Genomic DNA, 19104 nt, shown 5'->3' with positions numbered 1-19104 from the left:
AACCAGACTATGTGGCTTTTGGCTTTTTAGAGGTGATTTTCAAGAGAAATAAATGTAGAAGGATTTGAAATCTAGACCCAATAGACCCATTTCAGTATTATAAGTACAGCTTAGTAGACCATTCTGTTCAGAGTTGAAAGACCTGAATGCACTAATAACTATGTACTGTGAGGTTTGATTTATGAGAGCGAGAAAGAGCTTTGCTGTACTGGGCTAGAAGCAGTTTATGTGAGAGGCTTGTTATTCTACCCATGTCCTGAGAACTTGTGAAAGGCTGCATTGCATAGAAATAGACTGTTGTGAGCTGAGGGATATGGCATAGAAATTTGAAAAAAATGAAATCCTTGGGCTGAAACTGCTTGCCATTCTGCTGCAATTGAGAGATTGCAACTATTAAGAATGGGCCAGCTGACCTGCATTGGAATGACAGAAAAATGTAGAATTTTCTGAAGGTGACTGAATGCTGAAGGAGTGTCCTGTTCTTCAAAGCCTGTTTTATTCCTTACTGGATTAACAATTCGAAACCTATCTGGTGTTATGGAATATATCAAATGCAAGAAAGAGACGGCCATTGAAATATGGCTTTGAATTTTGGAAATGGCCATGGGTAGTATGAAGCAGGTTTGTTGAATTACCTGTGTAGAGCCCAAGGGAGCCACAAGGATGAAACATGGGTTGCAGTGGAGACCCAGTGAAGATGCCAGGACAATGGCATGGCTGCCAAAGATAGCTGCTAGCACTGGATGAAGTTTTCAGGGACTTAGAGTAGCCTAGATGGAAGGGCAGAATTGAAACTCCAGAGATGCATCACTAGTTAGAGTTGTTGGACTTGGAGTACAGAGTTTGATATTTTCCAGTTTAAATCTTTTATTGGTTGAATATTTATTTATTCTGCCCAATGCCATCTCTTGCAGTGTGAATGTGACTGAGTTAAAAGACCTTGGACTGTGGGCATGCTTGAACATCATTGGGATTGATAAAAAACTATACGATTTTCAAAGTTGAATTAATGCATTACATCTTGCATCATGTACGCTTGCCAGCTTATGGGAGCTAGGGGTGAAATGTGGTGGTTTGATTCAGGTGACCCACATAAACTGAGGGGTTCTGAATGTCATGCCCCAGCTGATGGCAATTTGGAAATTAAGTCCTCCTGGAGACTGTACTGTTGGGTCTGGGCTTATGGGTATTCCCCTTGCCACTGTTTGACACACTCTCCTCTTGCTGTTTTCCATCTGATATTGGCCAGTAATGATATCCACTCTCTGCTCATGACATCATTTACCCCTCCTATCACAAAGCTTCCCCTAAAGTCTGTAAGCAAAATAAACCTTTTATCTTTATCTATTTTTTATGCATTTATTTACTAATGAGTTAGAGAACAAAGTAGATAGAGAAATAGAATGGGAGCACTGTGGCCTCCAGCCACAGCAAATGCACTCCACATGGGTGCTCCACTTCTTTTATTTTATTTTTATTTTTTGTTCATTTTTATTTATTTATTTGAGAGTGACAGACAGAGAGAGAAAGAGGGAGAGAGAGAGAGAGAGAGAGAGAGAGAGAGAGAGAGAGAGAGAGAGAGAGAGAGACAGAGAGAGACAGAGAGAGAATGAGCACACCAGGGCCTCCAGCAACTGCAAACGAACTCCAGATGTGTGTGCCCCCTTGTGCATCTGGCAAACGTGGGTCCTGGGGAATTGAGCCTTGAACCGGGGTCCTTAGGCTTCACAGGCAAGCGCTTAACTACTAAGCCATCTCTCCAGCCCCATCCACTTCTTGCATTTGGCTGAAAGCGAGAATAAAACTCATGTCCTTAGGCTTTAAAGGAAAGTACCTGAACTGTTGAGCATTCTCTCCATCTATGTGTTCGCTTTTATGCAAAAAACATGTTGATTATTATTACTATGCCCTTGTAATATAAATTGAGGTCAAGAATTATAGTGTTTACAACATTCTTCTTCTTGCTAATAATAGCTTTGGTTCTTTGTAGAACTTTGTTTCCTCTAGAGTGTTTTTGTTGTTGTTGTTGCTGTTTATTTTTATTTATTTATTTGATAGCAACGGACAGAGAGAGAAAGAGGCAGACAGATAGAGAAAATGGGTGCACCAGGGCCCCCAGCCACTGCAAAGGAACTCCAGACACATGTGCCATCATGTGCATCTGGCTTACGTGGGACCTGGAGAATCAAACCTGGGTCCTTAGGCTACACAGGCAAGCACTGAACCACTAAGCCATCTCTCCAGGCCACCTCTAGAATTTTTGTATGCAGTTTGATGGAAGTTGTTGAATCTGTACACTGCTTTTCAGTAATACCACCATGTTCACAATATTAATTCTGCTGATGCATGATTATGGAAGGACTTTTGCTTTTATAAGGTCTCAATCAATTTCTTTCTCCAGTGTCTTATAGATTTGATTGCAGTGACTTTAATTGCCTGTGTTAAATTTATAGGAAGATTTTTTGAAGCTTTTGTGAATAAGATTTTTTAAAGATTTTATCTACAGCAAGTTTGTTTTCAGAATATAGGAAAGCAACTGATTATGATTATTGATTTTATATCTTGCAACTTTTTTGAAAGTAATTAGTAGACATTTGACTTATCTATTGGAGTCTTAAAACATTAATTATGAGCTTATTTAATCAGAAAATATAATAATTTGTCTCTTCCCTAATTACATAATTTTATTCCTTTTTCTTGGCTTATTGCTCCAAATAAGCATCCAACATTCTATTGAGTAAATGTGGACATTCTTACTTAATTTTAGATTTTAGAGGAAATGCTTTCAATTTATTTTTCAGTTTAATTTCATGTTGTTAATGTTTGTCATATAAAGCCTCTGTTATGTATAGATACATATCGTATGCTCCTAGTTCCTTCAGGCCTTTTATCATGAAGGGATTTTGAATTTTGAAAATTATTTTCTGAAAGGGTCATTTTTTTTTTCTGTTATTCCATGTTATTTCATGTTATTGAAAGAGAGAGAGAGGGAAAAAGAGGTAGATAGTGGGAGAGATAATTGGCATGTCAGGGCCTCCAGCCACTGTAAATAAACTCTAGACACATGTTATACCTTGTGCATATTTACATATCCAGATAAAAATTGTTTATAAATTAATCAGTTTACTTTATCACCAGTATCATCAAGGATGTCAAGTGTTTCCATCATTAATTTCTATTTCTTTATCCTCACCATGTTTTTTCTCCCTCTGTCTTCTCACAGATGATTGACAGAGTTCCAGCAATCCTATCTCCAAACATCAACATCTGGCAGAAGACAAGATTTTTTTTTTTTCTTAAATCTTGCCTTATTCAACTTCTATTAATATGCAGACTCCTAACTTACCATTGGGTAGAATTAAGAATTATGAAGACACAGCCATGACAATCAGTGTAAAAATGTGTATTTTATAATTAGACAATTATAGAATTAGAAACAAAATATATTTAGCCATCAATAACTGAGGCAAAACTCATTTCTATTATTTTCCTTTGAATTTTTTCAAAATCTTTTGATCTGCTAAGCAATTGTCTGTTTTTTCATTCACAGGTTATATGATGAATCGAGCTATAGTTTTCAATAATTTTACTCTATGAATATTTATTCTTTTATTTTTTATTTATTTGAAAGAAGAGAGTGAGAGAGAGAATACACCAGAGCCTCTTGCCACTACAAATGAATTCCTACAAATGTGCCACTTTGTGCAAGGAGTTTTGCATGCACACAGGGGAATTGATCCCTGGCTACAGGCTTAGCAATCAAGCACCTTTAACAACTGAACTCTCTCCACAGCTATATACAGTTTTTGTTTTTATTTATTAATTTATTTTGTGCTTTGATTCTTTTTTTTTTAATTTAATTTATTAGTTTTCTTTTCAGTAAATACAGGCAGTTTGGTACCATTATTTAGGCTCATCTGTGATCTACCCCCTCCCATTAGACCCTCCTTGTTAATGAAAATGTTCTTGCATTGTGGAGTTAGCCCCCAGTTATTGGTATGATAAAAGTCTCTGCAAATCATGACCCAACATGTGACTCTGACATTCTTTCCGCCCCCTATTCCGCAAAATTTCCCTGAGCCATGTTGGGTTCATTTTTGGTCTACTTCAGTGCTGAGGTGTTGGCGGCCTCTGAGGCTCTGGCTCTCTGATTTGGTAGCAGTTGATTTTTCTCTGCGTTGATCTCCTTCCCCTTTGTGCTGGTATCTGGTTCACAGGAAAACATCACCCTTGCTTATTTCGCCAGTTGTCCTTAGTTTCAGTTGGGCCCCTTTTGAGGTATGTTGGGGCAGCTCTCTTCTTAGGATCTGCATCTATCTGGAAAAGAGAAGCAGATTCTCCAACGGAGAGTAAGTTAGCACCCGGAAAATTGAGATAAGACTTACTTTTTTGATAGACAGTATGATAGGTTTAGGCCCTCTTATACCCCGTGTTTGATGGTAGCTTGATATTGTAGAGTGGGCTTGTGTTTGGGTATGGTTCTGACTTGTTTCCCAGCTCCAACTATGGGTCTAGTACCACTGAGGGGATCAGTTAGCCAAATCAAGAGCAATTGATTCCTCACCATGGCTGTGTACCACTATTGCACTTGTGTGGGCATCACATCCGGTTATTTGTTGCTAGTTAGGTTAAACAATGTGTTGCTTGGACAGATCTTGGTCATTTCCCCCAGTGGCCTATGTAGCACATTCTGGCACTAGACACGCTGACTGGGGACTGACTCTCTCCTGGCTTCCAGCCACGTCATTCCATTTTATGCGTCAGCTACGTATGGAGTCTTCAGCAATAGGGTCTTACCACTGGCCTTTGGTGGGTCATCAAGTACTCTGACAGAAGTCTGTCATTGTTTTGGGAAACCTTGTAGGTTTCTCTGATCAAAAGCTCATTGTGAATGGTAGGCCCAAGCTGGAAGTGGGGGTTACAGGTCAGTGTCCACTAAGAAGTTGAGGAAAAAGATAACTAATATACAAGAGTTAGAGAGGAGAGAGATAGAGGGGAGAGAGGGAGAGGGAGGGAGGGAAGATGTAGGAGATTTAGGTCAGTCTTGATCCTACCTTCTCCAGTGTCTTGTGGTTCAGGTGTTTCCTATAAGGGTCTAGTGAAGGTTCAGCCATTTGGTCTGTCTTTTAGGAAGTAGAATTTTATGGTACCTTTGCCGTTTGGGTCTGGATTACTGTTTTCCACCCTTTGATTCCCTCCCCGCCCTCCCATCCATCTTAGCAACTATATCTACTTGATATTCGACAAAGGCCCGGACAATATAGACTGGAAAAAAGATAGCATCTTCAACAAATGGTGCTGGACAAACTGGATAACCACATGCAGGAAACCAAAAATTGATCCACACATTTCACCATGCACAACACTCAAATCCAAATGGATCAAAGACCTCAACATAAGACCAGAAACTCGAAAACTACTGGAAGAAAATTTAGGAAGTACTTTCCATGATATAGGAATGGAGAAATACTTCCTGAATAAAATCCCAGTAGCTCAAGTTCTTAAACAGTCACTCAACCATTGGGATCATATGAAGCTGAAGAGTTTCTTTACAGACAAGCATATAATAAGCAAAGCCAATAGAATACCCACAGAATGGGAGAAAATATTTGCAGGTTATCCAACTGATAGAGGCCTTATCTCTAGAATTTACAAAGAACTCAAAAGTCTAAACAATAAGAAGACAAATACCCCACTCACAAAATGGGGCACAGAGTTAAACAGGCAATTCACAGAGGAAGAGGTACAAATGGCAAACACACACTTAAGAAAATGTTCATCATCCCTAATCATCAGAGAAATGCAAATTAAAACAACTATCCCAATAAGGATAGCCAACATCAAAAGGTCAAATGAAAATAAATGCTGGCGAGGATGTGGAGAAGCAGGGACACTCATTCACTGTTGGTGGGAATGCATGATGGTTCAACCACTTTGGAAAGCAATATGGAGACTCCTGAAAAAGCTGACTATAGAAATACCAACAGACCCAGTTATACCATTACTGGGCATCTACCCTAAAACCTTCAAACCAAAAGCCAGAGAGATTTACTCAACCATGTTTGTAGCAGCTCAATTCATAATAGCTAAAAGCTGGAATCAACCCAGATGTCTATCATTAGAAGAATAGATAACAAAGATGTGGTATATCTACACAATGGAATTCTATACAGCAGTAAGAAAAAAACTACATAAAGAAATTTGAGGAAAAATGGTTGAACCTGGAACAGATCATTCTCAGCGAACTTACCCAATCACAGAAAAAAAATCGACACATATTCTCACTCATCTGCAACTCCTAACCTGAGTCTACCCAAGATGCCTTACATACCCAGCAAGCACCTCATGGAGTAGGCTATGTACAGTTTTTAGTAATTTATGTAGACATGTAATAGTACCTTGAATGATTTAATTTTTCATATGTAAACTCATATATTTCAAGATATGTCATAGACTTTTACTGGTGCCAAAGAAAACAAAAATGAAACAGACATTTGAAACAATTTGTAGATAATATAGCTACTAATTATCATGAAAGTTATACTGAAGCATGACATGTCAAAAGAGGAACATCGCCCAATTTAATGTCTTATAAATTTTACACCTATTTTTCAATTGCTTGGACCAACTGAAACTATGTCCATTGGATATGTATGGTGAAAAGATGAGGCAAGTAAGAGTTTAAATAGCTTAAAAGAGTTGGTAGTTTAAATAGAAAGTGCACTCACAACCTCATGTCTTTTGAGTATTTGGTCCCCAGCTAGTGGAAATTGGAAAAGTGCAGGCTTTGTGGTGGTGGAAGCATGCTGGAGGAGATATGTTGCTTGGGACGGCCTGAGAGTAACACAGCCCAGCTGGGAGGCCAGGACTACTTCTCTTCTGGCGCTGTGCAGATGTGACACCTGGCTGGTTGTCTCATACGATGCCATGCTTTCCCTGCCAGAAAGCAACTTCTTCCCAGAACTGTAAGCTGAAATGAAACATTGCTGTGTGTTTTGTCACAGCAGCAAGGAGGTAACTGATGCTAGGATTGCTAGGTTTTATAATCTGAGTCTAGTTTTATTCAGCATGGCAAAGGGTTTCTTTTTATTTATCCATGTGTATGTATTAATTACAAGAACTCCTTCCTATCAGAAAACTCTATTTGTTTTGGAATGCTTCTTTATGTTGATGCTAGATTTGAAGTAAATATCCTTGGATGTGGTTGTCCACCTCATAGGAAGAGTTGATAAGCCTAGAGACACATACCAACTTCAACTGCACATTCCTTTATTGTTGATGAATATGGCTTCATGGCAAGTTTAGTGGAAGAGCTTAAGCTATCATTATCTTAATAGCATCGCTTTTCTAAAGAAGGTGCATTAGCAATGTGAAATGTTAGTGATCATGGGTCTGCTCTTTGCTGTGGATGGAAAAGTTATCCTCTTTCAACCAAGAAACTGAAAGCACTTAAGTGACATTATCTCATTATCTCTGTAACATCTTCTGACAGAATTGACTAGTACTATAATTCCCATTTTACTGGTGGATAAAGTCCTGCACATTATGGTTTTATAATTGAGCACAGTGGATGTTCTTCCCTGGCACAAGAGCTTTCAGCTTTACTTCATCTTGGAAATTTGTCTCATTTATGTCTTCACGTTTCTAGGGTAGATCTGACCTTAATGTTCCCAGAAGCCAAGTATTTAAGTGGCCATTTGATCCCAAGTCTCTCTTTTTTTTTTTTTTTTTTTACTGGAGAAGTTTTGACAAATTATACTTTATTTCATTTTGATACAAAGGAGAAATGAATAACATTTTATATAACTCATAAAAATTCATGTGGGTCATTGTCTAGATTCAAATGAATAGTACAAGTTTTAGGAAATATTTTTTTCATTGCTTTAAATGCCTTCCGTTATTTTTGAGTGGCTACTCCAAATGTTTCAATTAATAATTAAAAATGACCTGTCTCATGCAATACCTTAATAGACCTATGCAAATTAGGTCTTTCTTATACATGATTCCCTTATGACACTATTGAAAATGCCTAAAATTTACTCTAACACAATTATTAAAGAGTTGAGAGATTTAGACAGCACAAGAGTCCTGTTTTTGATTTGTTGTTGGTCAAAGGACCCCCTATGTAGCCGAGGCTGGCCAAGAGTGACTCAGTCTCCTCAGTGCTGCAATCACAGTGAGTACCACCATGTGAAATGTTCCGATTTAATGAAATGTATTCATCTAACTCAAAATCAGTGTTCAATTATGCTCTTCAGCTTTCATTTCCTTATCTAGAAGTGTAATTTATTCAAATAAAAAAAAAGTTTCTGCAACTGTTTTATTGTGAAATCTGTATCCTGCATTACTGTGGAAGGGTCTACATACATGTTAGTTTCTATCAAAGTTAATAGTACTAACAAGTATGGTATAGCATGGAGTATATACAGGTTTGAGTACATACCAAGAAAGGGAACATGGAACTATAGTAATTTTATGCATTTTTGCACATTTTTATCAAGGAAATATATTCTGCTTCTTTTGTATATAAGGATGTTTGAGAAAATAAGTGTGCATGAATGCAATGCAAGCATTCTGTTCTTAGTGGCCTTATATACAACATGCTATAATGTTAAACGGTAGGTAACATAAAACCTAAAAAGAAAACAGATATATCCATCTTTTTTCTACATCATGTTGTCTTCTTGTTTATTAGAGACTTCACAACCTCTTATGATTCAAACAAAAGTTACTTCATGCTTGTGCATTGCAGAAAAAAAATAGAATGGAAAAAGCTAAAAGATGTTTCCCACTTTCAAAGTACCATTGGAATATATACTTTATGATGAAAGCTTTTATGTTTTAATGAGGGCTTTGGACCTCACTAATGTATTATAAAATATTGAAAGGATTTTCAACAGATATTTAATTTTGACAGATAAATTATGATTGAGTTCTAAAGACTTTGGGATTTTGATCTATTATTAGAAAAATGTATTCATATTTTCATTTCATGACTTTAAGATTATAATAGATTATTTTCCACTTCATAGAGCCATCCAATTAAATTTTTCTCTCAAAGATGAAGACATTTTGATACAGATTCAGAGTAAGAATATGCACTCTTTTTAAATATATATATATATATTCAAAAAACATATAATATATTTATCCTTCATCTTAATATAAAGGAAGACTTTTACCATGTCTTTCTTAAAAAAATATATCCCCTTACGGCTGTAATTTAATCCTAATTAGCAGAAACATAAACAAAATTCTTGCAGTACACCTAGTTGAGTCTAACTGTGCTTGGGTCTTGAATAAGTCATGTGCCTTTCATGGAAGAATTACTTCTGAATTATAAAAAGGAAACATGAATGTACTAACATTTTGGACCATTTTCCTGTTATATAACAGATTACTCATGTAGTAAAATATAATAATTTTTGAATGTTCAAATAACAATTGATGATAGAGTCACTTGAAAAAAATACATAAGACTCTGCCATGTTCAGTGTGTCATAAGCTAAGTCAACTTGAAATAAATGTTTGCCTAGTGCCCTGAGGTCAAGATTGCTCAAGTCTCTGTTCAGACAAGAACAGGCAGGGGATTCCAAAGATGGCACGAGGCTCCAAAGTGCAAATCTGGGATCATTTTGACAGAAGCAGTGCAGGTTTGACCTTAGCAACTGCTGAATGCCTTGTTCCCAGGAGAGGAAAATCTCCCTCCTGCTGAACTGCTCGAAATTCATTCCCAGGGTTTGTATGTTGCGCTCCATGCTGAAAATATATGCAAGAGACATTGATTGGCAGTCCTCTGGTTACCATACCATGAAGGTGGAAACCAGAAAGGCTGCAGCTCTAATTCACTGACAGCTGAAAGCTACTGAACCTAATTTCTTAAGGTTTATTCTTAAATCTCAGCTCACTGTCCCAAGAGGAAAACCAGTAATGGGGGATTACACAGTGCTAATAGAACTCTACATAGGATAAGGATGTAAACATAGAAATAGTAATCATGAATTCTCTGCCTTTATGAAATGTAAAGAAATAAATCATGCTTAATAAAGTAGTTCCTACAGTGATGGCTGGTTAACCTGTTAATTTACCAAAATATCGCTTTTTAAATTAGATAAACCTATATGACATATTTCCTTGTAATTACGAAATTATAATTTTCCAATTATAAACTATTGCAATTGTGACATGTATTATTAAACAACTCACATAAGTTGAAACCTAGTGTTATTTATGTTCTGTCTTTCTAAAACTCTGGTTAAGAAGGCTAATTTCAAAATTTTCTGCCACTGTTGTATCTGGAGATGATGATGCATAAGAATTTTAATAAATGATTTGCATTTCTCTGATGATTAGGGATGATGAACATTTTCTTAAGTGTGTGTTTGCCATTTGTGTTTCTTCCTCTGTGAACTGCCTGTTCAGCTCTTTGCCCCATTTTGTGAGGAGAGTCAGTCCCCAGACAGTCAGGTGTCTAGCGCCAGAAGGTGCTACATGGGCGACTGGGGGAAATGACCAATATCTCTCCAAGCAACTCATGGTCTAACCTACTTAGCTACAAATAACCTGTTGTGATGCCCACACAAGTACAATAGTGGCACACAGCCATGGTGGGGGAACAACTGCTCTTGATTTGGCTAAGTGATCCGCTCAGTGGTACGGGACCCACAGCTGGAGCTGGGAAAAAAGTCCATAGAACCATATCCAAACATGAGCCCACTCTCCAATATCAAGCTACCATCCATCATGGGGTACAAGAGGGCCTATACCTATTAACCTCTGTATTAAAAAAGTAAGGGTTATTTCATTTGTCCTGGTGCTAACTTACTCTCCGTTGGAGAATCTGCTTCTCTTTTTCAGATAGCTGAAGATCCTTAGGAGAGAGCCACCCCATCACACATCAAAAGGGCCCCAGCTGAAACTAAGAAAAATTGGCAAAACAAGCAAAGGTGCTGTTTCCTGATGAACCAGATACCAGCACAAGGGGGAAGGAGACCAACACAGAGAAAAATCAACTCCTACCAAATCAGAGAGCCAGAGCCTCAGAGGCCCCCAACACCTCATCACTGAAGCAAACTAAAAATGAACCCAACACAGCTCAGGGAAATTTTGTGGAAGAGGGGACAGAATGTATGTCAGAGCCACATGTTGAGCCATGATATGCAGAGACATTTATTATTATACCAATAACTGTGGGCTAATTCCACAATGCACGACCCATATACCTCAACAAGGAGGGGCCATTGGGAAGGGGGTAGGTCACGGATGAGCCTAATAATGGTACCAAACTGCCTCGATTTGCTGAATAGAAAACTAATAAAAATAAATGAATAAAAAAGAATTTTAATAAATGAATTATGTTGTTGATCATGTATTTCTTTACACATTCCTCTTTTCTTTGATCATACCTTATGCACATGCTCATATGGTAATTAAGATGCAACAACTATCATATGGAAGTGAGCCAGAGACCAAAGAGAGAAGAGTGGTCCATTTTAGCATTATTAGTTCTGTATTTATTTCCTGATTTTTTTTTTTTTTCATGAGGAAGGCAGGTTTCCATTTAAGTCATGTTGGGACTGAATACCAAAGGTGTTTTTACCATAATCCCCAGGAACTGTGTGGTTGCGTTACTTTCCATAATATAATGAAATTTTTAAATGTGAATAAGTTATCATTACTGATTTTGACATAGATCATGGTTAACTGTGAAACATTGATAGAAAAAAAAAAAAAAAGAATAACATAGGGTCTGAGTAGGAAAGAGTACTACAGATGCTGTGTCACAGGCCTGAAGAGAGGGCAGACCAAGAATTTAAAGGCAGGCACTTTTGATGGGGACTGGAAACACGCACTTCTGAAATCTAGAATTGTAAATGAAAGAAGTTATTTTTCTCTTACAGAGTATCCTACTGGTAATTTTTTAAAATTTTTTTGGTTTATTTTATGTATTTATTTCAGAGCAACAGACAAATAGAGAAAGAGGCAGATAGAGAATGGACGCACCAGGACCTCCAACCACTGCAAATGAACTCCAGACTCTTGCGTCCCCTTTTACATCTGGCTAACGTGAGTCCTGGGAAATCAAGCTTCACACCAGGGTCCACAGGCTTCACAGGCAAGTGCTTAACCAGTAAGCCATCTCTCCAGCCCCTTATTGGTAATTTTTTTTTAAATTTATTTATTTGAGAGCGACAGACACAGAGAGAAAGACAGATAGAGGCAGAGAGAGAGAGAATGGGCGCGCCAGGGCTTCCAGCCTCTGCAAACGAACTCCAGACGCGTGCGCCCCCTTGTGCATCTGGCTAACGTGGGACCTGGGGAACCGAGCCTCGAACCGGGGTCCTTAGGCTTCACAGGCAAGCGCTTAACCACTACGCCATCTCTCCAGCCCTTATTGGTAATTTTTAATAGCAGGAATCATAGTTAGATGTAGCTGGTTATTTCTGTTATTTAAATTTCACACCAAACTTAGTCAAACAAATATTCTTACAGTTAAGAAAAAATTCTGGAAAAACATCCTCATGGAAAAATGTTTTAAAGCTAACTAAATTGTAAGTGGTATGTGACTCTTTTTGATAAAGGATTCATAAGTTCTCATTATTTAATACAGAAATATTAGAACACAGAATTATCAAGAATCATTTAACTTATGAATCATTTGTTTCCTTTTTTTATTATATGGTTAGCTTAGAGTAAGTGATCCTTACATAACAGTACAGAAATCAATTACTTTGGTAAATATTATATAAAATATCAACCTGAATCAGTTAACATGTAAATTCATGTATGTGCATATAAGCATATATATGCATGCATACACAATTATGGAGATTGACAGAGAAGGACTAGAACTTATGTTAGATGGACACTGAGTGTCATGATTCCATCTCCTCTAATTTGTGCCTTTGCACAGTTTTTCCCTTTCATATGGGTATGATCCACTATTTATTTATAGGTAAAATTGAGAAAACGATATAATGTACATGATTACATTGTATAATATAAAAGCATTGATCATACTGGAGTCTTTTTTGTTGTTGTTGTTGACTTCAAAATGTTCCCTAACTAATTTGACCAAGAGGTGGATTTGCAAGTAGGGCAAGGAATGACCTCCAGGTGGCAGACAGCCAGAAGCCAGGTTCCAGTGAAATTTAGAAAGAAGTGCAGTGAAGCCATCCAACATTGAGCATGGTATTTTTTCTTAGGTGAGCACCAGCCATTTATTTCAAGGGCAATGCCAAAGTAATAAAAATGAAAGGATTCTCAGTCAGATGACAGATTCATGCCCAGGGTTGCTCCATACATATGGTTACATATCAGTCCATCTACCAATCCATACATTTATGCATAGGTAAGGGAGACAAATTAAGAGTATTGTCTTCTGGGTTGCAAGGTACAGATTCCTGATGACACAAAATGTATGAGAGTCTAGCCTCATTGAATCTCATATTCTTTCTCTAAAGACTAAGTCTAAGACTGGATATATCCTGAGATAGATGAGTCATACCTGGGCCCATATGGTTTCCTTCAGCAGCCAATTTACTCTGTCTAAATTGAACTCTGATCTTATTATACAGTTTGATTCTCTTAAAGGATACCTTTAAAAGCATACACCAACTTTTAAACTTATTAGGGTATTGAGTTTTGCAATTGACTAAGAAATCTGGAGATTAATAACCTATACTCAAACATCAATTATCCAGTTGGTAATTTTCTTTTAAGTGTGCTACTTTATGTCCCTTCCTTACTGTATATTTCCTCATATTTTGAAACAAGATAACAAGATTGCTTACCTAGTCAGATTGTAGGGAAATTTAAATGAAGTAGCATGTGGAAATAACCTTGAGCCACCCTACTAAGCGGTTTAGTGGATATCAAATACAGATTTAAAAATATTTCTTCTTTATTCTCCTTGGTAACAAGAAAAGGTTTTGTCCTTCAGTCATCCTGGGCCATTTATGAGCTGCTTCCTTCTGTGGAGGTGGAAGCAGCTACCTGATAAACATTAGAGCACAGAGTATATATTCTTATCCCAGGTTCTTCCTGTTTCCTATTATGCATCTTGCTGTCTATATGATATTTGCTTTTCTGCTCAAGAACTTAGTAGCATATATTTTGCAAGGACATTTCTGTCCCTAGGACAGGTCACTTTCTGTATGCATGTTTTAGCAGAAAAGTCTAATATTAATGAATTTCAGTTTTATAAATGAAATATATATTAACAGCAATAACCTATACCTTTTATTAATTTTGAATCTATTTCAGTAGATAGAAATACCATAATTTGGGAGATAATATCTGGGATAATAAATCTGGAGATGTCACGCTTTCCATTGCTCTACCATTTATATCTGTCAACTATAGCTAACAATCTCAGGAAATAAAAGATATTTAGTAAATACTTTCATGATTCCTGGGTAATAAAACTTTGGCAAATATTCTCCACATGTACAGGAATGTATCCACAGGTCCTGCCTGTATTGATTGATAACTAATTATTAGGGTAATTAAGACTAAATTATGTATATTTATTCAAGGTCTCTGCCCAGTAAACTGGAAGTTTAAACAATTTGATATTTTTCTTACTTATTACACATTAATAGTTTAATTATTGACTTGTAGAGTTATCTGTTCAGGACAGCTGTGGGTCATGATGAAGCAAAAGTGGCTTATGCATCTGGGATCTGACAGTGCTATAAGTTCTGTGCTGTTCCATGCCTTGGATCTGGACATCTTTATAATAGATTCAAATGTAGAAATGGGAGAAGCTTTCTCTACTAGCAAACACCTTGGTTAAAGAGGGTCAGCCAATGGCTACCAGTATTTGATGAGATTGCTGCAACATGATGTTCAAGCCAGGAGAGTGTGGCATCAGGGGTTCTTCTCACACTTTATAATATATAGAAAATATCTGAAAATATAGAAAATCAATCTTTCTCTGTCTGTATATATCTATATAACTATATATATATGTATGTGTATATATATATATATGTGCGTATATATATATATATTTTTCAATATATACATATACATACATTTAGGTATATAGATATATAGATAATTTCATATATATAGATAGATATACATATATATATATACATATAGATATATAGATATATGTGTTTGTGATAATTAATACATAGTATATATAGATAGGTAGAAAGGGAAAGAGAGAGAGAAGAGAGAGATAAAGAAATCCCAAAAGATAGAATTTCCACTTGCAATTCTTTTTTTTTTTTCAATTTTAAATTTTGACATAAGTTATAGTCTTACATCCTCTCTCCCCTGGCCTCCCTTCCTCTGAGGGCCCTCCTTAGAGGGTTATTATTGTTCTCTTTAAGGAAATTATGGCTGCAGTCAGTCTCTGTGGAGATGGCTGTGCCTCAGGATATTTCTATCTACCCTTTGGCTCTTACAATCTTCCTCCTTCCTTGTCCACAAAAATCCCTGAGTCTTGGCAAGTATGTTAGTAGTTTGATTTGGTGGTTATTTATCTGTAGCCTCTGTTTTTTGCTTTGATGTGTTTTGATTCAACACAGTGTCTGTCATTGATTCCCTGTAACTGGTTGTCAGGCTATCAGTGGGGTCAATACTTATGTCAATGCTTCTTCTAGGCCCTGGTAAATGTGGTAGTGGGGGTATATGTCTGACTGAGCGTTTGGCTATAGTTTCTTGTTATGTAGATAGATCTTGTATCTGCCCAGTATTCTGTACTATCTAAAATAAACCTGATTCTCCAGCCAAGAATCAGAGCAGCTTTGATGTATAGTAACTTCAGGGATATTTCTCTATGTAGAGAGAAATGGGGGCATCTCTCCAGGATCTGTTTACTTCCAGGAATCAGGTATGAGTTTTCTTCTGCCAAGTCGGCCTCACGTCTGCCAGGCTCTGTGACATTGTCTCCCAGGTGTGCACTTCTTTTTCAGCTGTTTGGTTGTTTAGCTTTCAGAGTTCCCTGGTTATTCATGCTGCTGGTAACCATTATCATCCAATAGCATACTTTCCATATCCACGATGGTCTTCAAGGAAAGGGCTGGCTTTCCTCCCAGTTCCCAGCATGGTCACTTGATGTCCTGAAACAACAGACTATGTCTTCTCTTGTGGGTCCAAGTGCTTTGGCAATGCCCTGCATTATTTTCAGGACTTCATGGGTCTACTTGGCCACATGCTCATTGTGGGATTATCCCAATGTTGGTCCTGAGATTCACTCACCATAGCCAGTGGTTTTAGGGTTAAGTTTTCTCTACCTTCTACTGGCAACTTATGTCAGACCATCTACCCCTCCACACTTATTGGGGGTCATATTGTGTATACTGGTATCCAGGAGGGAGATTCCTACTGTACTGACTGATTTTTCCTTGGTTTTCTGTAATTCATCTTCCCAGCCTCCCTTCACCTTATCCCCCACACCCTATATTCTTTTTGTGTAATAGTTTTTCAGGCAGGTATTCTTTCCTCCCTCCCTATTTTCACTTTTCTCTGGTGCCATTGTAGTTTTGCACCTCTATTCCTAATGCTTATACCCATATTCACTCAACTTCAGCTGATCCTCATTTCCTGGTTAGAAACCATATATGAGAGAAAGCATATGTTTGTCTTTCCTAGCCTCATTAAAAGTGTGGCCTCATTAAAAATGCTTTTTTTTTTAAATAAAGTCCATCTATTTTCCTGTGAATTTCATTCTTAAATTTTTTTCTTACTGCTAAGTAGAATTTCTTTGTGTATATGTACCACATCTTCACTATCTATTCATCAGTCAATGGCATATGGGCTGAATCCAATACTTATTGTGAATATAGCAATGGCAGACATACAGTGAGAATATCAAACACAAAATAAATTATGTATATATTGATGTGACTTTATTTGCATACTTAAACTTGGGGACATTCAGGTAACATTCATTATTTCTGCTTTTATCAACCATAGTTAAATCAAAAAGTATATTGTGGAGCTACATGATGCTCATTGCAGGAATATAGCTAAGTAATGTAAGCACATTGTAATTGCAATAATTAACATATTCTATTTGAAGTCGAGCATGGTGGTGCACACCTTTAATCCCAGCACTCGGAGGCAGAGATAGGAGGATCGTCATGAGTTCGAGGCCACCATGACACTACAGAGTGACTTCCAGGTCAGCCTGGGCTAGAGTGAGACCCTACCTTGAAAAAACCTATGTGTGTGTGTGTGTGTGTGTGTGTGTGTGTGTGTGTGTGTGTGTATGTATGTATTCCAGTATATACATATATATATATATATATATATATATATATATATATATATATATACACATACACATACATACATATATGTATATATGTATATATACATACACATACACATACATACATATACTGGTATAAATCTGATTCAAAATACCTGTTAAAATTTCATTACAGGACTTCCAGTAAAGATGGTGACTGCCTAATTGCTCCATACCTCCCTGGGAAGGAAAGGCAAGGGAAGGCATTAAGGGTTCACTGGGTCTATTAGGGGAGAGAAATCTCTAACATATCGCCAATGGGAGGGCACAGAGGGTTAAAGAAGGGAATCTGATGATTCCCTCACTCTCAGGTAGCCCACCAGTCTCCTAATTCCCCCAAGCAGCCGCCCTAGCCATAGTCCAAGCTCAGCATACTCCTGCACCTACTGTAGCAATGTGGACCCAGGACATAATAGTTCTGCTTGCTTCACTGCCCAGGGGAGATCACCCTGCTCCCCCGCCCATGGGTGACCTTGAGTCAGCTCCACCTTCTGGCCCATGGGAGCTCAGGATCAATCAGTCCATCTGCTTGCAGCTTGCGCACAGCCCATCCACCCATGTGAACTCAGCCTGCTCTGCCCATCTGCCCGCTTGCTGCTCTGGCTGCCTGTCCACGCATGAGCTCAGGCCACTTTCACCTGCCCACACCTGAGCTCAGTCTCACTGTGCTAGGCTGCCCATGCCAGCTCAGGCCCTGTCCCTCCTCTCATCTGAGGACTGACCACCCACCCATCTGCCCACCACACTTGAGCTCAGACTACTTTGGTGGCCCATACACACACATACACACACACACACACACGCGCAGGCCTATTTCACCTGCCCACGGGCTAGCTGCGAGTGAGCCTAGGATGATCCATCCACACATATGTGAGCTCAGGACCACTCTGACCATCTGCTTGCCTGCCTGTCTACTTGCCTTCCTGTGAGCTCAGGCCAGCTACCTCAAGAGGCACCACATCCCCCACCCATGGAGACCACAATCCTATTTTTCCTGCCCACACACTGTGATGGGCAGACCATAGCACAAAAGAAATAACATGAAAAATCAAATGCAAATATATCCAGTTAGATCACTCAGTCGTACAATGAATGGTTCTAATCAAAATAGAGGAAACATTAGGATCAGAACACCAAAATGAAGTTATGAGCAGTGTGCAACCCTGAGCAAGCTACTGGTAGAACTTCCAGAAAAGCAACAAAAGACCAATAATTGTGTGGATGCTGCCATCATTACACTAGACCTAATAGATAAGAAAATGGAAGGTGTTCTAAGACAGTTAATAGATATTAAGCAGAGTGAAAAAAAAGAGTACCTCAAAAATCAGCTGACAATGCTAAATGAAGACATAAGGAAATACAATGTTCTTATTTTTTAAAGTTTTTGTTTATTTTTATTTATTTGAGAGTGACAGAGAGAGAGAGAGAGAGAGAGAGAGAGAGAGAGAGAATGGGCACGCCAGGGCTTCCAGCCACTGCAAACGAATTCCAGATGTGTGCAACCCCTTGTGCATCTGGCTAACATGGGTCCTGGGGAATCGAGTCTCGAACCGGGGTCCTTAGGCTTCACAGGCAAGTGCTTAACTGCAAAACCATCTCTCCAGCCAGCAATTTTCTTAATTGTCTTCTTTGTTTCCAATTCATTAATTTTTGCTCTGATCTTAATTATTTCTTTCCCTCTGGAGCTTTTTGAGTTGGATTCTTCTTGCTTTTCCATTGCCTTTAGGTGGTTGGTTAGGTTATTGATTTGGGATGTCTCTGTTTTTGTTATGAAGGCATTTAGTACAATGAATTTTCTCCTGAGGACTACCTTCACTGTGTCTCATAAGATTTGG

The sequence above is a fragment of the Jaculus jaculus genome, chromosome 12 (genome assembly GCF_020740685.1).
Source record: "Jaculus jaculus isolate mJacJac1 chromosome 12, mJacJac1.mat.Y.cur, whole genome shotgun sequence".
Classification (NCBI taxonomy): Eukaryota; Metazoa; Chordata; class Mammalia; order Rodentia; family Dipodidae; genus Jaculus; species Jaculus jaculus.
This window is presented reverse-complemented; position numbering follows the sequence as displayed.